The sequence below is a fragment of the Falco naumanni genome, chromosome 22, assembly GCF_017639655.2.
Source record: "Falco naumanni isolate bFalNau1 chromosome 22, bFalNau1.pat, whole genome shotgun sequence".
NCBI classification, from domain to species: domain Eukaryota; kingdom Metazoa; phylum Chordata; class Aves; order Falconiformes; family Falconidae; genus Falco; species Falco naumanni.
In genome coordinates this window covers 41949-69846 of record NC_054075.1, presented here as the reverse complement: position 1 = coordinate 69846, position 27898 = coordinate 41949, and the positions used below count along the sequence as shown (strand labels likewise).

General features: G+C 50.4%; 2 long non-coding RNA genes across 2 annotated transcripts; both read right to left on the bottom strand.

The window, feature by feature from the left end:
* Window positions 1–1144: 1144 nt before the first annotated feature.
* Window positions 1145–5784, bottom strand: LOC121080219. Its single transcript, XR_005825299.1, has 3 exons — window positions 5737–5784; window positions 4239–4436; window positions 1145–1662 (listed from the first exon to the last, which is right to left on the bottom strand). It is a non-coding gene; the product is annotated as an uncharacterized LOC121080219 (long non-coding RNA).
* A 6280-nt stretch (window positions 5785–12064) lies between these two features.
* Window positions 12065–27898, bottom strand: LOC121080217. Its single transcript, XR_005825295.1, has 3 exons — window positions 27269–27898; window positions 18494–18498; window positions 12065–12076 (listed from the first exon to the last, which is right to left on the bottom strand). It is a non-coding gene; the product is annotated as an uncharacterized LOC121080217 (long non-coding RNA).

Genomic DNA, 27898 nt, shown 5'->3' with positions numbered 1-27898 from the left:
ACCCAGATGGTGCTGAAGGATGTTTTTTTACATAGGGGACCCTCGGAGAGAATCAGACATGTCCAGTTTTATTCCCTGGGAAAATGCCCTGACACTGCCCTGCCCCTCAGGTGGCGTAGGACAATTAAACTTATTAGTAAGCATGGGCTGACTGCTGGCCCACCATGATTTGAACAGCCGCCCACAAATCCCTCAACTAGTTTTGTTCTGCCTGTACTTACGACAGTTACATTGCTCGATGTTGTGGGGGAAAGCAGATCACACAGCTTGCCCCTTTGATGCGCAGGGCTGCGTTTCAAAGGACTACGACAAGCCCAGAAGAGCACAGCACAGTACGGCTTACGCATCAAGTAAATATTGCATCACAAACCATAATGCATGTGTCTGTCTGAGAAAACGGGGTTTATGTAGGCACGTGGGAAGTGGGTCTCTTGCTCAAACCCCAGCAAATCCTGTTTAGAAAAGTTCATATACTGAAACAATAAGGCAACATACTTCTGGATTTCTCTCTAAATCCCCATGGAGATGTAATTCCCTCACTGCCATCTGAAATCGTACAGCTTGAGGCACTTTTCATGTAAAGCCAAGAAAGCTCAACTCAGAAGGCAAAGATCCTTCTTAAGGGAACGGATCATCTGTAACTACAAGACACCTTCCTGCCCACTGAAACATAGCAGCAGAGTTAAAAGCAGTTTTTAAATTCCAAGTGGAGACATTCAAAGTTTGAAAAGTACAGGACATACTCTTCCTAGCACAAAATAATCAACTTTTTCCCACTTCTCTGCAAACCTTAACCCCAGTGCTTTGTATTTTTCACGCTACAGCACAGAAAGCCAGTACCCACAGTTGCACAAGGACTTCCACTGCCAGTGTGCGAAGCATTGAGGAGTCTGGGCTCAGTCTTGGCAGTACAGGAGTGATCCACCTCAAATGCACTGCACAGCCTGCATCTGGGGGTATCACAGGTCAATAGTTAATCTCTCCTTTTCCTCCCAGTAACAATAAAAAGAGAAAAAAAATAATATCTCCTTACTTCCACGGCTCTTCTTTACAGGCTAGAGGTTTATGGAAGTGATGACCCATTTCACCCAACATACAAGACACCTTTTGGACAATTTTCAGAGCTGTCCAAAAAACCCCAGATCTTATACAACAATCAGTCCAAAGAAAGTACAGAGGTCTCTGCGCTACTGGACACATGCAGGAACACTTGTGTTTACTGGACACCTTTGTAAAGGGAAAAGGCATTACACCAGCGTACCAGACCCTTGCCCAAAAGACTTTTCAAACCACCTGTTTGTTGACGCAGTCACTGCACTTCAACCCTTCCACCCATGACAGCATCCTCTCAGGGGCAGACTTGCCTGCCCTTGATCACAGAATCAGTCAGCAGAGTTCATATTGAACCAAGCTAAAAACCGGGCCCAATCTCTACGTTCACGGTTGGGATGCACGGCTCCTATCACAGGGCACACACGGCGGTCCCACCTGAGTTACGTATTTGAAGTTGCATTTCCCACGGGTCAAATATTCGTCTTCAGATCTGCCTTGAAACTGAGGGCTCATGGTCAGTGAGAAGAAGAGAGTTCCTTGCCTCCTGTGCAGTCAGGTCACGTTCCCCTGCTAAAAGCAGCCTGCTCAGGCCTCCCATTTGTGTACAATCTGTTAAAAGAATAAAACCAAGTCTGAAGGTTATTCATTTGCTTCCTTAAACATCCTACCATTTGCAGCATCCCGCCCTCAGAAGACGACTTCTGACATAGCAACTTCTCCAAGCAACCTGCTACAAAAGGCAGGTCAACAGAATCACCAACAGCCAGGTCTGTACCCTCGGGGAGACACTTTCAAAGCTCTTTGGAGGATTGCACTGGATCTGCGTGCTTTAGACCCCACTGCGTGGATTTACTATTTTACTGGCAAAGGTTTTATGTACCACACATGAACATCTTCAAAACACCTACTGTAATGATCTCATGCATAAACACACACAATGATTTTCTAATATCACACAGGAAGAACTCAATGGATGCTCCTACCAAGGCAGTAGCTCCCTTCTGTAGCCACTGAACAAGCAAAAGGATGGATCAGAACGACATTATCAAGCTCTGAAGCAAATTTCTCTCTTCCTTTAGCTGTAATTTAGAGCTTCATTGAGTGCTGAAGAGTGTCAGCCTGACAGCTCTGAAGCATGAAGCGCTTGATCCTCTGTGCCAGAACCACACTGGCACTGGCCACACAAGCTGCCTGCGTACTCACAGGGTGTGGGTCCAAATTCCGGGTCCGGGTCTGTACTGCCCTGCCAGCGCAACACGGAAGTGAGGAAAGTAAAATGGAGATAGAAGTGTTCTTTCTCCACAATATGATGCTGGCAGCTTCTTGCCTCCAGCACTCCTGCACCTCAGGAGCTTGGGAAATGGCAACAAATATGGAAGTTCCTGAAAACAATTCGCCTGACACACCACAGTGTAACACTTTTGTATGCCCACACCACACTTCTGGCTCCCAGCTGCTCTCCTGTGCTTCCCTCTAGCTACCTTTGAGGCACCTTTTCCACCTCCTCAGATTGGCCAGCTGAAGAACACCCTACTCATGGCTCTAACATTCTTCCCCTTCCTCTCAACGTCTTCCTGGTGGTCTCAGCTTTCTGCCCTCCAGATTAGGGGTTTATCATAACAGGACAAGGATAGCACTGGTTGGTTTTTTTTTTCTGTAAGGAAGCCAAATATTTAAAACTCTTTATTAAAATATAAAAATTAAGAGGAAGGGAAAAGCCAAAATGACAGCCAAGTGGAAGTTTCATTTGGTGCTCAAACCACCTGAATACTTATGCTGCAGCTGCAGCCGAGAGCTGGCCCTTAGATGGCTGATCAGGATAAAGCCCCAAATCCTGCCACTAAGGTTTCAAATTACAAAATAATCCACCTAAGGGAGGCCAAAATGGATAAACACAAACATTGCCGTATGTTTACAGGGCCTTCACAGCACAATGGTTCTCTGATGGCACCGAGAACTTAGCAGTATGAAGAATTACAAAGGTCAAGTGCTATTTATAAGCAATGTACCCTTAAATCAACGCTAGTGACAAAAGAGCCAAGCACTTGACTTGCAGAACGGCAGATGATTCGTGACTTTCTCCACAGCTTCTACTACTGATGAAGCTTACAACCACCTCACCATTTGGGAACGACATCCGTTGCTAGTGTTGCTCTGGTTGGAAACTCAGCCAGAAGGAATTTGTCATTACAGGAATTCTCATGCCACTGAACTGGCAGCAAGGTACACAAGCCTCTTAATCCCTTTTTATACTTTTACACTTGTGCCATAAAACCATTCTCCACTCTCCATCTCACCACCTCTCCAAGCAGTAAAGGCCCATCTGCCACACACTTGTCACAAACTACATAGGATAATGACACAGGTTTCAAATACATCAGAAAGTATCAAATCAGAAACTTTAAAACATAAAAAAAAAATTAAAAAAGGTGGCAGTGGGACATTATTTTCTACCTTGACTGATAGGTTCACAAGCTGCTAGTAGTTAACATTAATGGCTCACTATTTCAAGGTCATGCTGGCAACAGTTCTGCAATGCGTGGATATCAGCGAGAGAATTGCTGCCTTTCACCAGTTCAGGTGCTCCACCTATACCTCTTCACAGATTTGTATATATATATATTTTTTTTAATGCTTATCAGGGTAGGATCTGCCTACCAAGACCAGATTTTAAGTAAAGTTACATTACACTCCTCTTGATTTAAATACAGCAAGATAGCTCCACTGCTACATTCAGCCACAAGAACATAAACACCTCCAGCTTCATAGACACCCATACACTATTTTGGTAAGGAACAAATGACTAAACACGGAACAACACTATGAAAAAGCAAAAGAATGCATACAATCAGCATTTCCCTATTTGGACCAAAACCTGAAAAATCTCTAACAGCAGATAAGTCTGAATTAAAAATCAACCACATCCAGATCCCAAATGGGGTAGGGGTTATTGTATGCCACAGACCTGGACTTGACTGTTGAAGGAAATGACGCACTAAGGAAAATTTGAGGTGGTTCTGCAGAAGTTTAACGAGAGCCTTGGCAACTTCACCTGGAACATGAAAGGTACGTGCGCTACACTACCACCCGCAATAAAGGACACTAGTCTCGCATTTTGAGTCCAACACCACATCCGCAAACAAAATGAGGCTGCTACGTTTGAGGAACACTGATGGAAACCTCACCTGCCATCCCAAAGTTATGCTACGGCATTTCTTCCCTTTTTGCCACTTTCCTCAGCCTTGGTACATCTTTTGCAGAATCTGAAGCAAGGGCCCATAGCTTCTTCCTGTTTCTAACAGTGAATGTCTGGGTTTCACACGTTGGTTTCTTGTGCGGCGCCAATAAGACCCAACACTTGCCTTCATAAATGCATCCGTACACTAGGGAAGAAAAGGAAAATTACCAGTCACGACATTGTACTGCCCACAGGGCAACAGAGTGCCCCACTCATAAGGGGATTTAAGACAGTAAATAACCCTCAAATATCTTGATAAACAAGCACAGTTTAATCATGTCCTTTTAAACTGACCACCGACACAATCTAACAAGAAGACACATTAAGGGAAGCAGAGCTGTAGTTAAAAAAGTGGGGCTTCTCTTTCCTCTCCTGAGGGTTTACCATCCAGAGCTGGCTGAAGTTCTGAACCTGTAAACCGCTCCCCCACACTTCTATGCTTGCTCTGGGAAAGAAAGACGGCTGTTTGAATTCTTTTGCAGGTACAGTCTTTCTTTACTTTTGAGTTGGAATGAAATGAAAATCTGCCATCAGTCCCACTTATGGCACAGAGACACACCTATGTTCCATGCACATGCCTGCACAGAAACGCACACAGAGGGAAACCATCCCTTGGGTATTAAATACAGAAACAGCACTGAAAACCTTGACTTCTGAGAGTCCCTGCAGCGTTCTCCAAGGTCAATATACAGCATGCTTGTTGCAGGATCACCACTGCATGTGCGTCACTTGCTTTCATTTCCATCTTCATCTCTAACCTGGCACTTGCCACCTCCAGACTGCAGCATTCATAAAAGCAATTCCATTTACTAGAAGCACAGCATGCATAAAAGCAATTCCGTTTTACTAGAAGCACAGTGTGAACCTTCTGCATGAAGTCTGGTATTTAAAGAAATTGCTGTAAAGAATAAAAATCTGCCGGCACCACTGACACACATATACACTGTGTTTTCTGAACAGGGACAATACATTAAACCTGCAAACTAAGGACTGTGACAGCTCGCTCCTTGCCCCTCTTCTTTTGCCCTCAGGCTGGTGCAGGAGCTCCTTTCACCGGAGCAGGCACACCACAGACACAGACTCACCAAGGGGAAGGGTGGGGAGGGGATAAGGGCAGAGGGGGAAAGGAAAGACCCACAGAAGCAGCTTTGCCGCCCACTGCCAAAGACACAGCCTGCTCATCCTGTCCCCTCACCCTGCCTGTGCTGGTCTGTCCCTCTGTCCTCCTTCCTGCCCCTCCGCTCCTCTCCCTGTCCCTCTCTTCGGCTGCTGATCCTGCATTATCTGTGGAACCCCCCTGCCTCTCTGTCTCTGTCCCTCTCCATCCCTCTGCCCGCTCCTCACCAGTCCCTGTCCTTTCTCCATCCCTGCCCAGCCCCTCCCGCTCTCCCTGCCCCTCTGGCTGCCTCCTGTCCCTCTCCAGCCACCCTTCCACCTTGACTCACCTCTCCCTGCCACTCAGTGCCTCCCTTCCCCTCGTCCCTGCCCCAGGGCAGTGGCCCCAGGCAATGGCCCCAGGCCTGCAGAGCCACAGGGCCCGACTGCAGGGCAGGGATGTCCCATGGCCTGCTGGGAGAAGGTGTGCCCCGGGGCATGCTGGGAGCTGTAGTCCTGGGGCTGCTGGCAGCAAGGTTGTTCCCAGGGCATGCTGGGAGCTGTAGGCCTGGGGCTGCTGGCAGCAAGGTTGTTCCCAGGGCATGCTGGGAGCTGTAGGCCCGGGGCCATCCCATGGCCATGTTGTTCCCAGGGCATGCTGGGAGCTGTAGGCCTGGGGCTGCCCCACGGCCATGTTGTTCCCAGGGCATGCTGGGAGCTGTAGGCCCGGGGCTGCTGGCAGCCATGTTTTTCCCAGGGCATGCTGGGAGCTGTAGGGCTGGGGCTGCTGGCAGCCATGTTGTTCCCAGGGCATGCTGGGAGCTGTAGGCCCGAGGCTGCTGGCAGCCATGTTGTTCCCAGGGCATGCTGGGAGCTGTAGGCCCGGGGCTGCTGGCAGCCATGTTGTTCCCAGGGCATGCTGGGAGCTGTAGGCCCGGGGCTTCTGGCAGCCAGGTTTTTCCCAGGGCATGCTGGGAGCTATAGGCCTGGGGCCGCTGGCAGCCATGTTGTTCCCAGGGCATGCTGGCAGCTGCCATTTCTTACCCTCAGCCTCTTGGCAGCCATGTTGGGCTGGTCAGGCACATGCTGGGGTTGTGGCCCGGCTGAGGGTACCTGTGGCCGGCTGTGGGAGGCCCTTAGGCCAGCGCAGGGGTGTCTGCTGCCTGCTGGCTGCCCGGGGGCTCTGTGGGGAGGCTCCAACCCCCTGGTGTGCCAGGCCCCCGGGGCAGCTGGAGTCAGGCCCGGCCGGGGCAGCCCTGGGGGTGAGCCGAGAGCTAAGGAGGGAAAGAGGTGCCGGCAGGTGTCCTGGGCACAGGCACCAGACACCCCGACTCGCAGAGCCCCCTGGAGCCGCCCCGGCGTTCGTAGTTCCTGCAGGAATAGGGCTAGCGTGTTTTGCTGCTGACTCCGGCAGGGCCCTGGCTACACCTGCCCTGCTGAGGGACTGGGAATATGCAGCTGCCTGGGAGAGTCACCAGTTGTAGTATGAGTGATCAAGCCTTGTTTCCCTTGCTGGAAAACACTTCATTTTTTAAATACAGCCTCTCAGCGGCGAGATCCAGGCAGTCAGGATTGCTTCCATTAGGGAGCAGCCTGGTGACTCGAGGCTGCTGCCTTCAGTGGCACAGCTGGACGCTTCTCCTCGCTGACAGGATTAAGTTATAAAGAATCACTAGGAGAGGCTGCAACTAAAGCAGTGATTAACTCGGCCTATTGAATAAGCTCAGTAAGGGGTGGCAAGCTTTCTGAGGCACCTGGGCTATACCAATAGATGAGGGTAGTGGGGTAACGGTGTGTTGCCTTCAATACAGCACAGAGAATAAATGAAGTTCTATAGGAACAAGTAGAGCACACGTTCCCCAAGAAAGTTCAGCTGGAGTTCAGGAGCTTGCTGACCGCCAGCAGTCTTGAGAGACCCCAAGAAAGGCCCCCAGGAGCAAAGTGACATACGCAAGTGTCTTATGCAGATCTAAACGATTTTGAGGAAGTAGTTATAATGTGCCTTATATTTTGGAGAAATGTGATGAATATGTATGTTTTGTTGTAATGAATTGCAGAAGGCTGTTCAGGTGGCTGCACATGATTTGAGATGCTAATCTCCGTGTGCCCAGTGCTGCAATAAAGAATGCTTGCCTTCTAAACTTGCAAAAGGAAGTCACGAGGGTTTTCTTTTGGCCCGTCTTTTGGTATCATGGCAAGTGCTCAGCCAGAGGTTTGGCAGGTACAGGTGGCCCGATGGGGAGCTTGCTATCCTTGCCGTGCTGCTGCTTTGGCAGCCACCTCGGGGTAGGAGGGGGCAGGTGTTCTGGCTTCCCAGATGGCGTCTTGCAAATGCACTGGGTGAGGTGTGGACTGCAACCTATAATGCAAACCCGGCGTCCTTTGGAAGTGAAAAAGGGAGCATATGTAGTATTTTCTGGGGGATTTTTTTCCCCCCTTGTTAGATCTCTGGGATTCAGATAACCTTTCATAGATAGTTGGTGTGATTTAAACCAAGAGTTAGCTTGTTAGTGACCTGATACAACTATATCGTTTGGCATGGCAGTTAATCTCCACCATTGCCATGAACTCAGGGGGTCTAAGGAAAGTGGCCATCAAGCACTGTGCCAGGAGGGTGGCTGCAGGGGACAGCAAGCTGCAGCTGATGGTATCAGCACCTTTAGTCCTTCCTGTCCACCGTGGCCTGCCTCTGCCTTGTCCTTGCTCTGATCTCATGGCGCTGCTGCACAGAGATACCCAAACCTCGCCAGGATGTGGTCCCAGGCAACTTCCTTGAGCAGATGTTGGACCAGATGTTCTCCATGGGTCCCTTCCAGTTGCCACCCTCCCGTGTGATATTGTGCTCTGGTTTCGCACCTAAAGCACCTCAACGCAGCCCTAATGCCCAACGGAAAGGTCACTGGTAGAAGGGACCATCCCAAACTCCTCCCTGAGGATTCATCCCCAGATAACAGCTCCCCACGTCAGAAAGTCCCATGGCAGGCACAGGCACAAGAGAGAAAAGCATGTTTTATTGGTAATAATGGTTGCGGGGGCCCAGCAGACAGAGTGGTTCAGCTGCTGAAAACGAACCAGCACCTGCAATGAGAGAGTCAGAAAGCTCTGCTAACTCCCTGAAAGCAGGAAGAGGCAGGACTTTGTTCCCCTTTGTGTGGGGAACAGCATTCAGCAGGAACTCTTCGTGGCCCAGGAGAGCTGTTGCTGCCATCAGCTAAGGGGTGTCTCTGGTGCCTTGTCCCCATGGGGAATGCCCTTAGAGGCCTGCGTGGGAGCAGAGATGCGTAGTGCCCCTGTGCCATGAAGCAGGGCTCCGTGGGGAGCCCCTGGGCAGCTGCCACGGAGCTCGTTCCAAACCCTGCCCAGCACCATCCCTCGCCCTCCCTTGCCAGCAAGTTGCACTGACGCAGAGCAGTGCTGAGAGTTGAGAAAGATGGGTGCAGTGCTTGGTACACACCTGGGCTTCCTCACCTTCTGCACGTTCCTGCATCTTTGCACAGGTGCAGCCCCAAACGCTTTTTCTTTCTTCTTCCTCTTCTTTTCTGTGCAGCTTTCACTGTCCTCTCCCCAGGGCTCTTTTCTCTTTGGCTGCCTTTTGTTTGTTCTTTGTTTCTTGTTCTGGAGAGAGCCTGCAAACCTTTCCATCCCACAGTGGAATTAGTTAGGGGGAAAGCCACCATCCACTGGAGTCCGTTCTGATTTTAACCAAAGTGATTCCATTTTACCTTCTGTCCTCTGAAAGGCTGGCCAGATCGACTGGACACCCCAGGGGGCTTGCTGCACTCTTGAGGGCAGTTGGAGGCAAAGCTGGAGGTGCCTACAAGATAAATGTTGCAGTTGGCAGGTGGCAAGAGACGATCTGGAGTTGGAAGCAACTGCTGGCCAAACTGCTCCCTTAGCTCTTCAGCTCTCCAGAGGAGATCCCTTTGGCTGGTTTGCATCAGCCACAGGGCACAGTCATCTGCTCCCCCACGCCCCCCCCACCCCACCTCCCACCCCACCCCACCCCACCCCGCCCTAGACTCGATGAAGCTCTAACAAAGTAGGATCCGGGCAAAACCCCTCTGAGCTTGGCAGTGACCCCCCTCTGTCGTTTTGTAGCTATTTTGTGGGCCTTTTGTTTGATCAAGCACATGCCTAGTGCATTTGGGAATCATCTTGCTACTTTCCCTTCCTACGCATCAGCCTTGAGGGGCTGGAGGAAAAGCCCAAACACAGCCCGGCTCTGCTGCCAGGCACAGGCACAGCAGCAACATGGCCTCATCAGAAACTGCCCTCCTACAGCAGACAGGCTGTCACCGTGGCTGGGGGGCTGACATACCTCTCCTGTTGCAGACTCCACCACCGTATCTCCCTCAGCTTCTTTGAGGACACTGAGCAGAGAGGGGGATGTGTGTGGCAAGGCTTCTGTCGCATGCTTGGTATCCTCTGCGACTGCACAAACGCTTGGCTCTTCCAAATGCAGCTCTAGAAAGATAAAGCCCATGCATCACAGTGAGTCCTTGGAGGTAAAAACCAGCTCAAGCAAACCCCACCTGCAGCCCTCCACCACTTCTGTTTTCAGCCCTCCCGTGCCCTGTCTGCAGGCCTCAGCTCATCTTGCTGAGCAAAGTGTTCATGCCCCAAGAGGCAGGGGCAAAGAGAGGCCATGAGACAAGCAGGGCTGAGAGGACCACACACGATGCCCATCCCCGCCAGAAACAGCGCTGAGGGTTTGGCATCCCAAGCCCCAATCAGTGACAACCCTCAGCCCCACTGCCTCTTACCTCTGGATCTCTGCTTAGCAGCCACTCCTCGGCTGCTGGGCACGGGGGGTCACTTGTCTCCTCCCCAAAGATTTTGCCGCAGTTCTCCACCAGAAACTCCACCGGCACCTTCACCTGCACACGTCAAAGCCCTGGTGTCAACCCAGCTGCCTGAAAATGACCAAGCAGCCCCTGCCTCTCCTGCGCCTTGCCTCTGTGCAGAAGGCAGTGGCTGTGGGGCTGCTCTTGCAGGCAGCCACCCCAGCAGCATCTGCCCAAGGGAGGAGGCCTCCAGAGACCTCTGTGCAGCCAAACCCAGAGGCGCCGCGAAGGCTGCTCACTACAGCGCCAGTACCTTCCCAGTGACCTCCAGCATTGCCTCCAGTGGGAGCAGGCCCTCGTCAGGTGGGCCCAGCAGGCTGGGCCCAACACAGACAGCCAGGTTGCTGCAGCTCATCTTACTGCTGGCTGCATTGCAGCCGATATGCTGGAGGAGAGCCAGCAGCTGCTTCAGAAGGAGCAGATTGGTCACAGGCAACTTCTTGGCCACCCTGAGAGAAGAGGAGCAGAAGTCTGACAAGGCACATGTTGCCCACAGCCATCCCTCAGCCTTGCCCAAGGTGGGCGAGAGCCAGTGGTCACGTCGCACAGCCTTGCAGGTGCTCTCAGCCAGAGGTCAGGGCTCCTCTTGCTCACCAGGCAGGCTGCTTTCAGCTCTTCCATGTTCTCCTCCCCGCTGGTCTTCTGCATGGCTGCCATCCAGTCCTCGTAGAGGTTGCTCACAAGGAGCCTGCCAGGAATGTTTCAGAGGAAGTCCTGCAATGCCAAGGACTCCAGGTGAGCCTTTGAATGCTGCAGGCCAGCCTGGAGCTCCACCAGCTGCAGCTCAGAAGTGCTCACCTTCAAGATGACAGTGAGCAGCAGCACAGGCTGGCTGGCCAGGTCGACATCTGCGCCACGGTCCAGGGCCTCCCGCAGCTCCCGAACTGCTGTCCCGCTGTCAGACAGGTGGAATATCCCCTCTGTTGATGGTCCTTCCTGCCACAGGGCAGCCAGCAGCTCCTGCAGGAGAGGCGGGAGGACAGTTGCTTGGCAGAGGAGCTGCCTTTCAGCAGCGGTGGCCAGAGCACTGCCTCAGGGCTGGCTCCTTGCTGTGGGTGCAGAGCCCAGTCCCCTGTCCCTGGAGCCCTGGGACACCCACCATCTCTACGGAAAATCCAGGGGGAGGGCTGGGGACCCGGTGTCCAGGCTGGCTTACCTGGATGGGCCGGGGCAGCGTGTTGTCCTCCCCACCGAGGGCTGCCAGAGGCTGCCCAAAGAGCGCCCTGCTGCAGCCGGAGCCCGCCTGCCCTGGTGCCTGGGCAGTAGCCACGCTCTGCTGCAGAGCGAAGGGCCAGGGCAGCCCCCTCCTCCTATTCATGCTGCTGCTGCTCCCTCCTGCTGCAAAGGAAGACAGAGCCAGAGCCCATCAATGGAGACCCTCAGGCCAGCGCTCCTGGAGCCTGCCTGGCCTGCTGCCCAGTGCTGAGCAGTGCAGCAGGACGGGCAGGGAGCCAGCAGCTGCAACTGTGGCTCTGGTTTAGTGGCTGGGATGCTCCCGAGATCCAGCGTGCCACCACAACAGTGGCAGAAGCTTTGTGTCCCCACAGAGCCACATGCAGCAGCCACTGCCCAGCGGGTGTCCTTGTTCATCCAGGTGACTTCCTTCCTTGGGCTGCCCAACCTGCATGGCGACACTCAGGGGACAAGTGAGCATAGATCAACCGCGTGCAGGAGGTGGCCTTTTGTTCCAAAACTCACCTGGTGAGCGACAAAGTCCCTCTCTGATGCTCGATGAGTCCGTGGGAGGCCCTTGCTTGGCATCAGTCTGCAAGAACACAGCAGTGCTTAGCAGAGTAGCCCCACAGAGGAAAGGGCCACCAGTGAGCAGCCACCCAGCACCGAGAGTCTGAGCGCGGCAGAGCTGGGAGCCTCTGCCTTCCTGGGCTCTCTGCCCCACGTGGCAGGGTTTCTCCCAGTGTCACCAGCGAGGCCATGCCAGTGTTCCTGGTGGCTCCCCAACCCCTTCCACTGGCCAAGAGGCACTGTGGGACACTCCCTCCCTCTCTCCTGCACAAGCCCATCCCCCTCAACGCACATCCCTGGCACCACAGCACAGCCAGAGGTGGGTGAAAGGCAGCCATCCTCACCCTTGCCTGCCCCTCCACCAGCTTCTCCAGGTTCCTGGTGCTAAATGTCCTCCACTGGGGAAGGGAGAAGGATGGGAAGAAGGTGAGCAGTGATGGCTCTGATGCTCAGCTAGAGGACCACTGCTCAGGGACAGAGCCCAGACCAGAGTGACACTCATGGCACAGCGGCAGCTTAGCTCCTTCTCCAGGAGTCTGAGCGATGCCACATGAGTGACTCAGGCTCTCTTGGGTCCTTCTGATGCCCTATGCAGTGGGAAAGGCACAGAGAAAGAGCTGGGTGAGCCCCAGGCTGCCTCTTCTCCCTTGTTCGGCAGCTCTGCCCGAGAGCTGGGGATCTATGTTCCCCTGGCCAGCTGGGAGCATCCCCCTGGCTTACCTGAGTAGTGTGCCCACCCACTGCTCCTTCAGTGCCCAGGAACTGCAGAAAGAGAGGAGACACGGTGTCAGGCCCTACAGCCCCCAGCCCATGGGCAGAGGTGGGTGCCTGCACAGCCCTACCCCGTGGGCAAGGACACAGGGGCAGGATGGAGCCCTGTGGGGCAGGGCAGAGGTGCTGCCCAAGCCCTGGCTCCCTGTGTCCTGCCATCCTGCCCACGCAGCTGCTTTTGTCCTTCCCTTCTGGGGACCAAAAGGTGGCCAGACGATGTAGGATGGGGAAAGGCCCCCCCATCAATCCCTCCCTCCGATGAGCTGCCTGCTCCCTGCCCAGGAGGGGGGGCAGAGGCCATTCACAGGGTGGCATGGGCACGGTTGGGAACCTCTCCTGCCTGGCCATGGGATGTGGTGCCACAACTCACCCAAAGTCATCAATGCAGAAGCCAGTGGACCAAGTGAAGATGAGGGAGGTCCTGCCCTCATCAGTGCCTTCCTCTTCTTTGTGTCCCGCTGCCTGTTTCCTGCTGCTGAGCACCCACAGCTGGTCCAGCACCAGGCGGAGCTGTGGGCGCAGGCTGGTGCCACGTCTGCAGAGAGCAGAGGCGGGCACTGAGCTGGAGGGGGGCTCCTTGGGCTGGGTCCCCACGCGCAGAGCCCTCTCCCCCACCTGCCCTTGGGACGGACATGGGTGCCTCCAGCACCGAGGGGCCGGGGCCTGGGGCTGGTGCCAGGGAGTCCCTGGGCCGGGGCTGGGGGGAAGGATCTGGGCTCTGAGGGTCTTACCGCAACTTGGCGACCACCAGTTCCTTGTGGAGGAGGAGCAGGCGCCTCTCGCTCCTCTTGCGGCCCCGGGTCAGCCGCACGTCCGCACTCAGCACCGGCTCGGCGTCGCTGAGAGCCTCCCTGCAGAGCAGAGCGCGGCGGGCATGAGCAACGCCAGTGCTGCGTGGCCCAGCTGTGCCCGCGTATCCCCGAGCCCTGGGGGAGCCCACCTGGAGCTGCAGCAGCAGCAGGCCTGGCCCATCCTGCCCGGGAGAGGAGGGCCCTGGCCGTGCACCGAGGAGGGGGCCCAGCCGGCGACGGGGAGGCTGGGGAGCGGGGTGCTGGTGCTGTGGCAGCGCTCCTGGGCCAGAGGCTGCCTCCTGCCAGCGCCGCTGCGTGCCAGCACAGCTCTGCCCTGCTGCCTGTGGTGGCCGTGGGCTCCCCGTGACCAACGGTCTGAGCCCAACGGAAAGTGGGCGGGGCCTGCGGGGGCGGGGCCGGGGCCCTCTCCAGTATGGCCGGGCCTGCCCCGCCCGGGGGAGCCCCGAGCAGGACAGGGCAGGGGGCAAGGACCACCTCCCTGCGCCTGCCGGCAGTGCCCCTTGCCCTGGGCTTCACCGCTGGGTCCTGCTCTCAGTTTCCCCTCACCGCATTTACATTTATAAATTTCTTGGACTTTTAATCTGGAAATCAAATCACCCTCCACCCCCGGTTTCCTACTTGCAGCTCAGTACAATGTTTGTCTGTTTGGATTCTCTCCTAGAATAATGCAACATGCTCGTGCCCCGGCACTAAGATAAAATGGGGGGAGGGGGGGAGTATAAAGAAAATACATGTCTTCCACTCAGATTTCGTTTGTCTTCATCTCTGAATTTTATCCAGTGAATTTGATTTTCTCCATACTTACCACTTCCATCTACTTTTGTTTAATTTCTGCATGCACTGTGCATTGTTTAACTGTAGAACATTTAGGTCTCTTCAAATGCAGGGAGACTTAGCCACTATTTAGCGTGACTATTATTTTTCCAATACCAGTCCCATTTGTGGAAAATACCATATCAGGTTACAATGAACATATAAGAGATAATTTATAAAAAATGAAGGGAATTTGTTCAGTTCCATAATCTCACAAATCAGGCACGACCTTCAGGTAAAAACTCTCCTACTTGTCTGCTAGGAGTCAATACACCCCATAAAAGTATGCTTTTTGACTCATCATCTTCATTTTCATCAATATTCAGAGTATTCCTTTGTCAACACCTTTTACTTGTCAAGAAAACGCAAATGCTTTCAAATGTCAAAGCCCCGCTAAAACCATTTTGGCTGGAATATTATTGAAGACGGCTGGATGGTCTTTGAGTGGAAAGCTCTGGCACTTGCCAGATCTTTCAAATGTGTTACACTTTCTGTGTGCCAGTACTGTGAAAATTTGGGTGGCAATAACGGAACAGATCTCCACTGCACTGGGCTTTGGGCAAGCTTTGCAATTACAGACTAGTATTTAGAAATATCTGTGCTCAGTTGTGCCTGCAAAGACGAGCTGCTGGTGTTGAGAGAAATCAGAGGTTCTGTCCAACAAACAGCTGTGGATGCCTCTAACTGATCCAATAAAAGCTATTAAAGTTATATTCTAATGAAATTAAACCACTTTTCAGATCAAGTAAGTCTATATCAAAACACATTGCTATCAAATCCAAATTCTTCCTTAGTAAGGAATGTAGGACCAGGCACCTGAGAAAGCCACAGGTGCATCTATTTTTTGGAACACCTTTTCAGCAGGGCGTGTTTATTGATATTCTGAGAAGGAGTATCAATAAACTGCACTGCTTGTGGAGACGAAGCTTTTCCAGACAGAATTGCTGACTAGCAAATCTCACATAGTCCCGCCTTGCATTAAGTGCCTGCTTTTGACAGTGGCACTTCAAGGAACGAGTCACAAGGCAGAAGCTTAGATCACCCGAACAATGTAATAACTGATGAAGAACACAGCAGGCAGAGAGCTTTTGGACACCACCTTGTTTTATTTCTGGAGCTGATGAAAGCTGCAATTTGTTACTGAGTTAAACCTTGCAGATTATTGACCCAACAAACCAGATGCTGTACACTGCATCAAAGTCACAACCACCTTATTCAGATCCCTTACCTATTAAATCAAATCTGTACCTGAGAAAAACCACATCACTAGTGAAAAGCATTCCCCCATCAACCATGCTGAGCTGTCTTTAATCAGCATCGTCACCCCAGCCCTGGATTTCACTGCCCTGAATTCATGCAGGATGGCTATGACAACGCAATGCCTTACGGGTGGATGAGCTGCTTCAGTGCAAATATGTTCTCTCTACAAACGTGCTCCATAAATTTGCCCCATTTGGTATAAAGACGCACCATTCCTAGGCTAATCTCTGGAAATATCTCTGAAATAATCTCTGAAACTCCCATCAGTGGCTGCTCAGAACATGAGAATATGGATGACAAACCCCAGGAAATCCTCATTTTGAAACCAAACTTCAGAATTAAATCATGACAAGGTGTCAGAGAAAGCTGTAAAATGCATTTCTACCCATCAAGCTCTCTTCTGTGTAGCACACAAGTGGCTGAGTTTGACGCAGAAAGATTTTAAACCAGCTGGATGGGGCAGAGAAGAGTCTATGTACCTTTTGCACATACAGACATGGGAATGATGGGATTTTCCCCCCAAGCTAGTTCAGAGAGTTCTTCGTGGATCAGGTGAATCTGAGCCTTGTCAGCACCCAGAACATTAATACCTGAACATGTATAAAAGGTAGAGGGAGATGCTGGAATAAAAGGAACAGTGGGAGCACAAAGATGGCAGAAAGAAGTCAGAAATAATGGAATTTCTGGCCCGTTAATGTACAAGAAGAAGCAAAGCATTAGCTAACATCTTCATGAGACCTTGCGGGGCTGTTACCTGCATTGCACCTGCCACTGGTGCCTGTACTCAGAGGTGGAAGGGAATTGCAATGCAAGAGAAATAGGAAAAGAATGGAACTCCCCAGCTGGACTGCCTGGAGGAACATAGGTAGATGCAAGTATTTTGCAGATGTTGGAGCAAAGAAACAGTACAACCAGGTTTGTGATGCAAGAAGAGGGTCTCAACCAAAGTTTTTCCCAAAGACTGAAATGCTTGAAAAGCATTCATGCTCTGGGTAACCTCACTATGTGTCTTTTGAGAATATAGCATGAAATTCTTTGCCTGGAGTTCCACTAAGCATTGTGTTTCTTCTGTGTAGACTCTAATTCAGAATCCAGGCAGGAGGAGCAGTACCCCAAAAGCACCGAGCGTTTCTGCGAGTCGGTGACTCTACCTGTTATTAAGGCTTATTGACCAGAAATTAGTCCCCCTTCATTCCTCTTCCCTGTATCTTGGGGAAATAGCCTAAAATGAAACTAATTTCCAGAATACATAAACTCTCTTTATATATAAACAAATGGTGCTTTTCTGCCTACAAGCTCTGGACGGCTTTTGGATAGCAGGGCTGGGGCTGTGCACAGCTGTGAGCAGGACCACACTGTTACCATCAAAGCACTGGGACCATCAGCATAAAATAAAAGGATGGCTCTGCTGGGAGAGCAAGTCGTTATCAGTGGGGGAGAGACACATGATGCTGCAGCTCACTGTCTCCATAAGGGAAGGTGCTGAAGTGGAGAGAGGGCAATGTTTGCTTTGGAAACGCAACCCACACAGAACCTCATAGCAGTTGTCCTTGGAAGCCGAGCTCTGGAAGAACAATTTCCAGGATTAAACGGTTAGGTGCAATGTTGATACTACAGGCTTAGTCTGATCCTTAATTTTTGATTTGAACTCACAGACAGGCAATTAATTTAAATTAGGCAGCACCAGAAGGAAAGCTGTTGTAGCAAATTTCTCATCTGTTCATCTAGAACTAGCAGCATTGGTATCCAGTCAAGTTTAATTTATGGCATATTCAGTCTTCTGCTCAGAAAGGCAGACATGGAATTGATCAGACTTTTCCAATATTATCTCTTTTACCTTTTACTTTTGTGGCACTTGCTTTCAAATGCCTGGCACACAAAACACAGCTGAAATGAACGGCAGAGGCAGTAAAATTCCCAGACTGTTAAAACTGATCAAAGCCTGGGTATCCTGGATATTGGAAGAGTTTCTTTCCCTTTACTAATGAGCTTCCTACAGTCTATAGGTAGGGATCTTTTTTAAGTTGAGTATTTCTTAGAACAAGTATATTCTCCCAGCTACAAGAATAGGTCCTATTATTGGAAATTTACTCCAGCAGCCTGAGCAGACAATAAAAGCCTCACACAAGCAACCTGCCATAGCATGAAAGGATCTTCCTGACTTGCCGTTCGGTTTTCAAATGTTACGTTACTGCCTGTGGAACAGGGTTTAATAGGCTGTATTCCCAAGGCCTCTGACTCCCCTTTACTGACCTGGGTCCCTGAGTTCTGCGTATGTCTTACATCTCCTCGTATGAAGGATACGGACTTTGCTAGAATAAAATCAGAACCCTTTGACCATTTTAGCACATAAAAAGTAAAACCCGTCAAAAGCAAGGCACTGAGGTTGCAAAGCTAATAATTGTAAATTAAAGTGCCATCTTAAGCCAGCTCCCTCCCAAGGCTGTTTATGCCATGAACATAAAAAAGAACTCACCGTGGACATAGACTCCCCTTTCCCACTGGAGCTGTGGCCACATTCCCCAAGCCTCTGCCTGCTGTGCAGTCATTTTTCTGTACCACCTCTGCTCACCATGTGGCTTCGTGCACCCCCAGCTTCCCCCATTCTGGTTCCTGCAGGGTTTGTTCCCAATTGCCCCAGAGCTTTACCAGTACAGGCGAGCCAGTCTGTGTGAGCAGGGAGTATCACTACCCTTTTTGGGGGGACCAGATGTGGAATTATTAGAAAAATTAAAGTTTGCATCTGAAAATTAAGGGTTATATGAAAAACATAGCACTGTTCACTAATAAAGTAAAAGTATAAAACCAAAGAGCTCTGAGGATGGCACACGGCTGCAGTAGTCATGCGAGGAATCCACTGACACAACAACTCCCTGCAACATACCATGGAAGGTGAAGCGAGTGTAGACTCCATGGCCATGCTCCATGATGATAAATGGGAAGAAATGGTCCTCTAAGAACTGATAAGCAGCCCATCTGGTCCCCTGAGCCAACGTTTTTTTGAGACCTTGCCAAAGCGCTACACTTTTGTGAACTTTGCTTGTTTTAATGTCATATTAATAAATCTAGCTCCAGATGTATTTGTGTTGGGTAATATAAACCAGTAGCGATTTATTAAAGGAATACTTTGGTCTTTGAAGGAAATGTCCTGAATTATTTCAGTCTAATCCTTCATTTACAACTTAATTCCCTAAATAGGGAATTCATTAATTCCTAGTGCTTGTGAGGTACAGAAATGGACAAACAATTCTCTCTGTGTTGCTGTCCTTCCAAATTGCCATAGGTCCCACAGCCTGGACTGTCTTCTCAGGCACCCTTGGTGTTCAGGAGAAATATTTAAGCGGTATCTGTAACAGAATTCTGTCAGGACTCCATGAAGATAATGGTGTTTCTCGGCACCTGCCTCTAAGGAGCAAAACTTTGTACTTTACTGTCCAATTATCTTAAGAAAGTATCAAAGTTGGAATAAGGCCAACTTGTGTATGAGGTACTGCTGAACACTGAGAACGAATGCCTCTGTTCAGTGTAAAGAGAAGGATCTGAAAATACTTGGAAGGAATAAGAGAAGGGGAGAATTTTGTGGAGCCCCCTTTGCCCATGTTTTAGGGAGGCTCCCTGCAAGTCCGGGATGGCGTAGAGGGGCAGGGCTGTCTTATCTGTCCTTTGCAGTGTTGAGAGCTCTCTCCCTGTCGTGGCAGACCACAGGAATGTGCCACTGTGTGGTAGCGCTGTCATCCAAGGATCTGGAAATACTTGGAAGGAATAAGAGAAGAATGATTTAATTTCATCTAGAACTCCAGATGCTCTTGTGTGTACTTCTTGCTGTCTGTTGGATGATGACAGGGTACAGCTACAGTGGCTGTTGCAGAGGTCCCCTTGTCCGTGGTATTGTGTTCCTTCCAGCTGCTTGTGGGACCACGACATGGTAGAGAGGTGGTGGTTGCTGCAAAGCTCCGTTGCCCAATCCTGCAGGCACCTTTGAGCTGCCTGTGGGAACTGGATGGGGTGTAGATCGGGTAGGCGGTGCGGTGCCCTCTTTGCCCATGGCTGTGGCCACCTTCCTGTTGCCTGTTGGATGACAATGGGGTACAAATACCATGTGTGTTTTGGTGGTCCCATTGTCTGTGTCTGCAGTCACATTCGAGCTGCCTGTGGGAGCTGGATGGAGTAGAGAAGCACTGGGTTTTGCAGCTCTCCCTTTGTCCACGGCTGCGGGCACCTTTGAGCTGCCCGTGGGAGCTGGGTGGCATAAGGGCAGGGTGGGTGCTGTAGCCCTCCTTTTGCCCATGGCTGCGGGCACCTTCTTCTTGACTGTGTGGGGTGAAGACAGAATACAGATAGCATGTGTGTTTCAGGGTTCCACTTGTCCACAGCTGCGTCTTGATTCCGATTTCCTGTGGGACCCCGACATGGTAGAGAGGTCGTGGTTCATGCAGAGGTCCCTTTGTCCCAGGCTGCGGGCAATAGTTACAATGCTATAATGAACAAAGAAGAGAAAGAAATGTGGAAATTGCACCTTTCCTTATGGTAAATGACATTATTATTTGCATCCTTCTGAGTCATCTCCCATATGCTTCCCAAATTGTTGTGTGTGCTGTAGTCTGAGAACGTCTTCAGAGCACTTCCATAAAGGACATGCCCGTGACTGCACTTCTTTTAGATTCTGTGCCTGACTCTTCCTCTGAGTTCCTCAGCACGGAAGCTCTCAAGGTTATACCCAACCTTCATCCCACCAGTCCAGAAGAGCAGAACCCCACATTATGGTAACTTCTCTGGGTATGATGGGAAAAGGCAGTCCCATGCTTGCCCTGCAGCCTGTCTCCAGACATTTTTTGACATATATCTTTGGCTGCAGCACCATGAGCACTTGTAAATTCTTTTGCTTGCCTTGCCTGCTCCTAACAAGCCACTTCAAAGATTTCAGCCTCTCTCGTCCGCCCATGTGCTAACGCACTGGATGGCCACCTGCTTGCACTTGCACAGAAGACTGAGAGGGCAATGAAAGTAGTCCCAGCTACAGGTGAAATGGCACATGTAATGGATTCTTCTATTTGGAGAAGATCATAAAACAATAATATTTTGGGCTATCAACAAAAATACAGTTATGTGATACAATAGGAAGTTTCAAGCTCCCTTCTTCCCTCCAAACAGTGAGCTACCACCTCTAGACATGGAGCATGGAATGGTCTTGATCAGAGCCTGCATTGCATCACATGGACCTGGTCTAAAATAGCTCTAGCAGAACCCCAGCCTCAGAGAAGAAAGCAGAAGAGAAATCCGGTGACTATAAGCAGACTGAGCTTACAAACACAGTCTCTCTCTTCAGTGAAGTGACCAATTAAGACCATGGCTTTGACTTTTGTCCTGGGGCCTATTAAAACCGTCATTGTTTTACAAGTTTGAGGTTTATTAAGAAAGGGATCGGTTCAGGAATGGTCCATGTATTTTACCTGGTCAAAGGAATACATGGCACAAGGTTATGTCTCTCAGTGTGTGAGCCCATGCCCACTGAAGCCCATGGACTCAGATTGCCTTCCTCACGAGGCCATTCTTCAGCACCCTTCAGACAGTTAAAAATAGTCTGTCCACTTCATGCCACTGTTCAGGAAAGGACATTTGTCCCAGGTAGTACATTCTGCTCACATGGTTGTCTTTCTGAGGGAGGAAGTATCCATATTGAAAGTGTTTTTCATCCCAGTCAGGGACCCGCAGGGGTCCCACGCCAGAGCACTCTGTTCCTAAAGGACTGCATCCCAGTGAAAGACCCACACTGGAACCAGGGAAGAGCATGAGAAGACCTCCTCCCAAGGAAGGGGAAGAAGAAGAATCAATGGGACATCCATCAACTGACTGTAACTGCCGTTCCCCAGCGGGGAGGGGAGACAAGGAAATTGGGAGTAAAGCGAAGCCTGATGGAAGCGAAAGCTGAGGGTAAGGTGTTTTGAAGATTTGGTTTTGCTTCTCATTCTCCTGCTCTGATTTGCCTGCTAATGGACTGAAACCATTTCCCCAAGTTCAGTCTGTTTCACCCGTGACGAGAAGTGCCGAGCGATCTCCCCATCCTCAACTATGACTCGCCAACTTTTCATTGTATTTTCTCTCCCCTGTCTGGCAGAGGAAGGGGAGACATAAGAGCAGTTTTGGTCCAACCCAAGTCAACCCGCAACACCAAAACGGTCACAGCAGCACAGGTAAGAGATGGGGCCAGAGGAGGGGCAGGTAGGGCCTGGGACACACAAGAGAGAAGATGTCACAGCACTTTCCAAACTAGAAGCTACAACAAGGTCTTTTACCACCACATACCAACATACTCTTCATGCCAGTCCCTCTGCTACATCCTCCTGGTCTCTCCTCACCCAGGGCTCACTCTCTTCTCTCTGCTTCTTCCTCCTCTCTCTTCATTGGCTGCCCAACCTCTTAACAGAACCAGCCACACCTGCACCTTGTCTACATCAGACAACCCACCCACCCCCCAGCCAGCCCACAGCTGTATATTATCAATGCTAATTAACCCAGCTTCATTCTCTACAGGGAGACAGGGAGCCCCCACAGCTCTCACTCTTGGCGGTGTCCAAAGAACATGACAGTTCAGACACTTCTTTCTCCTTCTCCCTTTGTCTTCTGTAATGACAGTCGCTTGGCACTAACCCTCAACAACCTAAACCCTAAAAACCCTTAAAACCTAAACACCCTTAAACCTAAATTATAAAAATTCTTAACACTCTTAAAACTAGAATCCTTAAATCCAATACAACCTAAATCCTAAAAACCATAAAGGCCTAAAGCATAAACACCCTTAAGCCTAAAAATCCAATAAACTAAACCCTAAACCCCCAAACCCCTAAAAAATCTAAACCATAAAAACCTTAAACTATCTAAACCCCAATAACCCTTAACACCTTAAAACCCTTAACACCGCTAAACCTAAAACCCCTAAAAGCTAAACAACCTAAAACCTAAAAGCCCTAAACCCTAAAAACCCTTAGACCTAAACCCACTAAACCCTAAACAATTTAAAAACCCTTAACACCCTTAAACCTAAAACCCCCAAATCTGAAACAATCTAAACTCCAAAGCCCTAAACAACATAAACCCTAAAAAAAACAGAACAGCTTTAAACCTAACCCCCCTAAACCCTAAATTCCTTAAGCCTAAAAACCCTAACCCCCGATACACCCTTAACCCTAAAAACTCTAAACCCCCTAAAAAACACAAAACCTAAACCCCCTAAATTTTTAAGACCCTTAAAACTAGAAACTCTAAAAAACCTAAACCCTAAAAAGCATAAAAACCCTCAACCCTAAAAACCCTAAACATCCTTAAACCTAAAAATCCTGAAATCTAAACAACCTAAACACTAAAAACATCGAACAACCAAAACCCTAAAAACACTAAACAATAAACAACCCAAGCACTAAAACCCTAAACAACTTAAACCCTAATACCCCTAAACCTCCTTTAACCCTAAAAAAATCCCAAAACCTAAACTCCAAAACCCCTAAACACCCTTAAACCTAAAACCCCTAAAAAACCCTAAATACTAAAATGCTAAACATCCGTAACCCTAAAACCCCTAAACATCCCTAAAACCCTAACCCCCCCCAAAAAAACCTATAGCCATAAACCCCCTAAATTTTAGAGACCCTTAACCCTAAAAACCCTAAACACAGTTAAACTTAAAAACCCTAAAACCTAAACAACTTAAACCCTAAAACGCCTAAACCTCCTTAAGCCTAAAACCCCTAAAAACTGTAAACCCTAAAACCCCTAAATACCCTTAAGCCCCAAAACCCTAAACCATAAAACTCCTAAACAACATAAATGCTAAAAAGACTTAACACCCTAAACCCCTTAAAAACTCTAAACAGTCTAAACCCTGAAAACACATAACACCCTTAAACCTAAAACCCCTAAACCCTAAACAACCTAAATCCTAACCCCTTATCACACTTAAAACTAAAAACTCTAACTCCTAAATAACCTAAACCCTAAAAACCCTAAACATCCTTAAGCCTAAATACCCTAAACCCTAAAAATCCTAAACCCTAAAAACACTAAAACCCCAAAATCCTAAAACCAAAGGCACCCATCCAAACCCTGCAAAGGCCAAAAAGATGAAAAAAGGCACACTACACAAAAAAAACAAAAACAAAAAACAAACAAAAAAAAAACACAACAAAAAAAAACCCAAAAAACCCAAACAAACAAACAAAAAAACCCACACACTGAACACGTAATAAGATCACACTACCATAACCCCAGGAACTCAGAGCCAACAAACCCAGATTCTGTCCATAACAATAACACGCTTTAACGCTTTACTCGCTTAACCTCTGGCATACCATAACCTTGTCGCCCCCAAACTCCAGCACATTGTAGCCCTAAGGCAACACAAAATGGAACAAAAAGTCTCTGGAGATCTCTGTCAGGGCCTTCAGGTAGACCCTGACCTCAGGCATCACAACCTTGACGTGGAAGCCAGATGGAGGCACCAGGACATTACTGGCACCCATCTTCACACCCTGAAACAGTGCCTGGGATAAACGCTCCTGGGGACAGAGGCTGAGGCACTCGGAGGCTTTGAGCCGGCCAGCCACCATCACAGGGCTTCAGCTCATCATTTCTGTGTCAGAGCCACCAGGCAGGTGGCCCCATCCTCCCTGAGAGACCCCTCAGGGCACCTGTACCCAGCTCCAGGGGGCTGGATACACAGCCTCGGATCCATGGGGGGAGGGGTGCTTTAATCCTGGGAGCAGGATTTCTGACAGTGCCCCTGGGGAGGAAAGCCTCCTCAGGCCCGGAAGCCTGAGAGACATCCCTGCGCTGCTCCACATGTCACCAAAAGCAGGGGCTGAGGAAGGCTGCTTTGGGGCCCGTCGGGGGAACCAGCTCCCCTGGGCTGCTCTGCGGCCACCGGCTGCTGTTGCTGTCGCGCGGGTCTCAGTGCTGCTCTGCAGTCGGCCGTCACCTCCCTGTGGGACACTCTCCAGCGCAGCACACGTCTGCACTGGCTCTCCCTGGGGACAAAGATCACAAGCGAGGGATGGGCTTGGCTTTGCCCCCAGTCCCAGGCTGCCACCAGAGAGACCTGCCACCCCCGCCCCAGCTGTGCGATGTGGGCACCACGTACAGCTGCAGATGTGGGTCAGGGCAGCTGTGGGCAGGGGGCAAGCCCCGTGGCGGTGCCCCCGGCACTGGCAGCAGGCAGAGCTGGGGAGAGCGAGGGGCAGCCCAGGGCAGCCGGCAGCTGGCGGCGGGGCCCGTCAGGGTGCAGCACCCTCAGCAATGCCCGGCTCTGTGCGCCTCGGCCCCGGGGCTGCAGCGCAGGGCTGGCCCCAGCTGGGGCTGGGCTGGGAACAGGCAGGCAGGGCCCCTGGCAGCCCCGGCACGCACCTGCTCCCTGCATGGGGCAGCCTGCTCCTTTGCAATCGACCCCGTGGCATCCAGAGAAGAGCCCTGCCCTGGGCCTGAGCCATCGCTGCAGGCAGGAGGCCTTCCTCGGCGTCCGTCCCTCAAACCCTCCCTCCGGCCCCCACGGTCCGTCCCTAAAACACTTCCCCTCGCCCCCAGTCCCTGCGAGCGGGGAATCCACCTCCCCAGCTGTGAGACCGGGCGGTGCAAGCCCCCCCAGGGCTCACCCTGCCATCCATGTGGTTCCTGGAAGAAACACCATCCCACCATGCCCGCAGGCAAACCGCTATCCCTATGGACACAATGGGGGCAGCAGGCACGGGGGCAGGGTGTGTGTGTGTGTGTGTCACTCTCGGGGCTATTCTAGTGAGCAACACTCAGAGAGGCCAAAAACTGGAGTGCAGGGTTGATGCCGGCATTATAGCCGGCTGCAAGCGAAAGGCACTCAATGGGCATGGGCGCTGCTGGGAGGGAAAGCGCCACGTCGGGACGGTCGGGAATCTCGGCTGGCTGGGAGGGAGCTCCATCGAGCGCTCAGAGTCGAGGCTTGAGATCCTTGCAGCCACGGAGGTTTTTGCACGGAGAGCTGCGCTAAGCAAGGCTGGTTTATCACTTTGGCTGCAACACGAGGGTGCTGCACCCCTGCATGGTGCTTCCCCTGAGCCGACAGAGAACTTTCTCTCCTGGGCTTTGTTCCCTCTGGGACAGCGGCTGTGAGCGAGGCAGGGCTGTCAGATATGCACAGCAGGGGTCGAGGGGCTCAGAACGGATAAACCCCCCGGCCTGCGCCCGGCCCTGCCCCTCTCTTACAGCCGCCATGGCAGTTCCCCTGCAGCTGACTAGAACCATCAACGCTCTGTCTTCAGTGGGGTTTCTTGTACATAGAAAAAGGGGACAGCACAAAGCGTGAAGCAAAGCCAAGAAGGTGGCACCTGCTTTTAAAAAAGAATACATTCAGTACATCACAAAAAAATGCGGTGGAACTCACTCTTCCAGTTGGGTTAGGCAGGAGGAAAATGGATTTGGAAAACTCACTTCAAGCTATAAGGTGGCTACTAAACACAGACTCTCCCGTGCATGTCCTGCTCATTAGTTCCATGCTTTGGAAGTGCCTGGGGTTTCCCTGAAGCACCTTCTCTGGGTTACTCTTCCAAAGGGGTTCTGGGGACATCTGCATAAGGGAAGCTGCCTGAAGCAATCACCGTTTGTTATCCTGTCAGGTTTCAGCCAGGGCAGATAGCCTGTGCATGCAGGGACTACAAACTGCAGGCATCGCAACTTGTGGACCCCAAGAAAAAGGGGGTACACGATATGAATTTACGGTACAAGGCTGTCACTGAAGCAAGCCATGTGAAGTGGAATATAGTACTTCTAGCAACAGTGAAATAGTGTACATTAAAAGAGTATTCATCTGCTGCGGGCATTCTGGGCGAGCGGGAGTCAGATTCAAATACTCATGGAGTTCAAGATCTGATCCGTTTATTGTACAAACCAGGTACACTTTTATAAGGCACTCTATAAGCGTGTGATAATATGATTGGCTATTCTACAAGCGTATAATAATATGATTGGTTAACAATTGTTTATTGGCAAGATCTCTGTTTCTACTTCTTCAGGCACATAGGCTCTTTTCTGTTGTTTCCCAGCTCCTCTTATCGCGTCCTGCTGGCCTTGGTTTTGTGCAAGCACCCGCAACCTGTTCCTCCCTCTTCATTCCACTGCTCTGATTGTGCCCTCGTCTTATTTCTTCAGTATTTTTCCACTTGCTTCAAAGTTCAGTATAATCATTCAACACAGCAAAAGCCCCAACACCTCCCCCTTTCTTTTTAAATACAGCATTAATACTGCGTTCCATACAGCTTTGGAAACATTGTAAAAGACAAGGCACTAAAAGTAACAAAAGAATAACAAACAACAATATACTATGCAAAGCAGAAGCAAAAGCAATATTCATTAAGCCTATTCCTAAAAATAATGCCATCGTTCACATTTACAATGATGTTGTATTATATGATATTCAAAACTTTTTCTGATAATGCGAACCCAGAAGATGAGTTCGTTTCGATGTTCTGCTAAAAATATCTGTTCGAAGGCTTCATAAGATTGTAAGGCCTCGTTTATACCTGAAAAAGTAGGGGCATGTGTCCCAGTAAGAAGGGAAAAACCGCCGGAACCAAAACGTAGGAAAAGCTTCCGCCTGTATGCTCCAACCCTTTTACAATATCCACAATATAGAGTAACTGTTGAATTACAAGAAGTAGCACATATAGGACAAGAATTTTCTGTTTCTATCGGTCCTTGCCCAAAAAGATCCTGCAACGCACGCACAATACGGTCACAGTGTAACAAAGACAATTCACCGGAGGGTAATTGACATTGTATCTCCCGAGGTAACTGCTGCAAGATGGGCAGAATAATGTATGTTAACTTATCTACAAGCCGCTTTTCTTCATTTGGTCGTGGCGGTCGGAATAACCTTTCTCGATGCTGTGCCCACTGAGCCCACTGATCCCTCCTGTTCATTTAGGAGTCAATCCTGTCGTAGTCACCCTGCTCTTTCTTTTCAGTGGGTCGGTTTTCAATCCACGGGCGAACCCATTTTGCTGGAATCCACTTGGTCACTGCCCCTGTGGAGATACATGCATAACCCCGACCCCACGTTAATAAATTATGAGGTCCTGACCAACAATTTGAGACAGGGTCAAATACCTGGACAGCTATGTCACAATTCGAAAAATCGTTGGGATTGTTAGAAAAGTGATAGAAAATCGGCTGTTCAGTACGTTCCGTTCTGGGATTCAACCAGTTCAGTACATAGCATGCTTTTGCCACTATTACATGAGGACTCCTCTCCCCCT